Source organism: Microcebus murinus, chromosome 7 (assembly GCF_040939455.1).
Source record: "Microcebus murinus isolate Inina chromosome 7, M.murinus_Inina_mat1.0, whole genome shotgun sequence".
NCBI lineage: Eukaryota > Metazoa > Chordata > Mammalia > Primates > Cheirogaleidae > Microcebus > Microcebus murinus.
The window spans coordinates 89,794,561-89,797,438 of NC_134110.1; positions in this window are offsets into that span (position 1 = coordinate 89,794,561).

Below are 2,878 nucleotides of genomic sequence, written 5' to 3' on the forward strand. Positions count from 1 at the left end.
TTGTCCTTTCATTTTTTTGTGGGCAGAGTTACATTATTTTTCTAGTAGCATCTTTTAATATTCTTGAATATGAAAAAATATATATATTTTAAATAGTCTTGCCTTCTAAATTATTCAAAGAAGTTCAGCATTTCACTTGCCATAGTGATTATCAGACCACTTTTCAACTTGCCTGTACCTTCTTTTGATAGTCTGTTAGTAAAATATAATTTAATTCAACACAGTACTCCTGAAAAAAAGAGAAAAATATATATAATTTAACATTTTAATTATTGTAATAATTTAATAGGAACATTTTTAATGTCCCTATGAAAGAGTAGCTGAGTCATACCATAAATAATTTCTTGAAAATCAAATAATTACAGATAGAGCCTAGCACAGAGTATCTAGTCATTCAGATGTTCACCACATGCCCTTCCTAAACTAGGCCCAGTGCTACTCCTTGGAGATCTGTTGAACAACCTAGACATGGCCACTGTCCTCACAGAACTTACCATGGAGGCTAAAACTAAGTTAACGAGAAATTAAGTATACTCTATGAAGGGAGAAATATAGTGTGCTGGGGTACACTTGGGAGGAACACTAATCTCAGAGAGGGGTTTGCAAGGTAGGCTTCCTGAAGGGAGTGACCTGACCATTAAGTTGAAATTTGAAAGACAGGAGGACTAGCCAGGAAAAGACTTAATAGGGAGGTGATTACTATCATGGCCAGGGAGTACGGCAGTGTGCAGAAGGTCAGAGGCAGAAAGCAAGAACCTCAGACCTTCAAGGAAATGAGATTTAGTTAAACTTGAGTAGCAAATAAGACTTGGGGAGTGGTAAGAGATAAGTAGGGCAAGGGTAGATCCTGCAGGGGCCTTCTAAAGTTTATAATAATAGTTTTGAAGAGTTAAGAGAATTTTAAACAGCAGAAATGTACTAGATCAGCAGTCCTCAACCTTTTTGGCACCCGGGACTGGTTTCATGGAAGAAATGGATGGGGCTAAGGGTACGGTCAGGGTGATTGAAGCACATTACATTTATTGTGCAGTCAAACCTCTCTGAGAATGACAATCTGTATTAGCAGTCGCTCCCAGGCATCACCACCTCAGATCATCAGGCATTAGATTCTCATGAGCACACAACCTGGATCCCTCACATGCAGTTTACACTAGGGTTCGAGCTCCTATGACAATCTAATGCCACCTCAGATCTAACAGGAGGCAGAGCTTATATGACAGGACATGAGCAATGGGGAGTGGCTATAAATACAGATGAAGCTTCATTTGCTCACTCACCTCCTGCCCTGCAGCCCAGTTCCTAACAGGCCACACAGATGGATACCAGTCCAAGGCCCAGGGGTTGGGGACCACAGTACTAAATTGCGTTTTTTAAGAGCATCTTGTTCAGAAATTTGGTAGTGAGGGCAGATGACCTGTGGAGAATAAAGAATGAGAAAAGGACCCAAGACCGAGTTATGGAAGCATTGAATTTTAAAAATGGGCAGAGGAAGAGGAGGACACCACAGGAACAGAGGAGTAAGAAACCTAGTGACTTCATGTGCTGCAAAGATCAAGGAAAACAAAGCCTAAGAGTTTTCTGTTAGATTTATCAATGGGGCAGTCTTTGGTTAAGATGAGAAAGCCAATTAATATTAGTATTCAAATACTTTCTTGAACAGTTAATGACATATTAACATTTTGGTCTGTTTTATATATTTTTAAATATAGCAAGCACCCCCAATTTCACATGACTTGACCTAGCCTCTGTTTTTTATGCTCCTTAAAAAAAAGAAAATCATGACTGCCCCCAAAGAACAGTCAAAATCTGTATTTACTGCCACAGTCTCCAGCAAAACCAACACCATATTTAGTCATTCTAGGACAAGTTGGTTTCTCTGACAGACATAATTAAATGATTAAGGTTTTGACATGAGTTAAAGAGTCATTGAAATCACCATGAAAACATACTAGTAGTTTTCATTCTGAGACTTGAATATAGTTACCCACATTTAATTTGCCATTTGTGACTTATTGATTAATTGATTGAGACAGAGTCTCACTCTGCTGCCCGGGCTAGAGTGCCATGACATTAACCTAGCTCACAGCAACCTCAAACTCCTGGGCTCAAGCAATCCTGCCTCAGCCTCCTGAGTAGCTGGGACTACAGGCATGCACCACCATGCCCAGCTAATTTTTTTTTATATGTATATTTTTAGTTGTCCAGCTAATTTCTTTCTATTTTTTAGTAGAGACAGGGTCTCACTCTTGCTCAGGCTGGTCTCGAACTCCTGAGCTTAAACGATCCACCCGCCTCTGCCTCCCAGAGTGCTAGGATTACAGGCGTGAGCCACCATGCCCAGCCACCATTTGTGACTTAATCAATTAAGGTATCTTGGTGGGATGGAAAATACATGCTTACAACAGAGAGGCTTACCAGGAAAAGAAAACTTTTCAGTCCTAACTTCATTGGACTCATTTTGAAGTCTCAATATTTCAGTAATGATACCTTCATTGGACAAAACAAAAAGTCGCTTCAAAAAGAATATGTTGACACACCTAACTCCAGAGTGCAGAATCATATTTGACTTAGGCACAGTTGGATTAGACTTGCTGTTATGGTTCTCAGCTCTGCCCTTCATATGCTAACCCAAACCTCAAGCTGGTTTCTCCCAATTGGCTCCACACCCCACCATGAGGAGAAAGAGCTGCTTTCCACTGTCAAAAAGGTTCTGACTTCACTCTGATTGGTCTAACTTGGGTCATGAGCCTGCCTCTGGAATTATATATAGTGATCGTTGAGACCAATTAAGTGCTACCCCTAAAGTTGGGAGTAGTGGGGTCAAAAACTCAAAATGCACAACTACTACACAGTGGGTTAAATGGATGCCACAGAGACA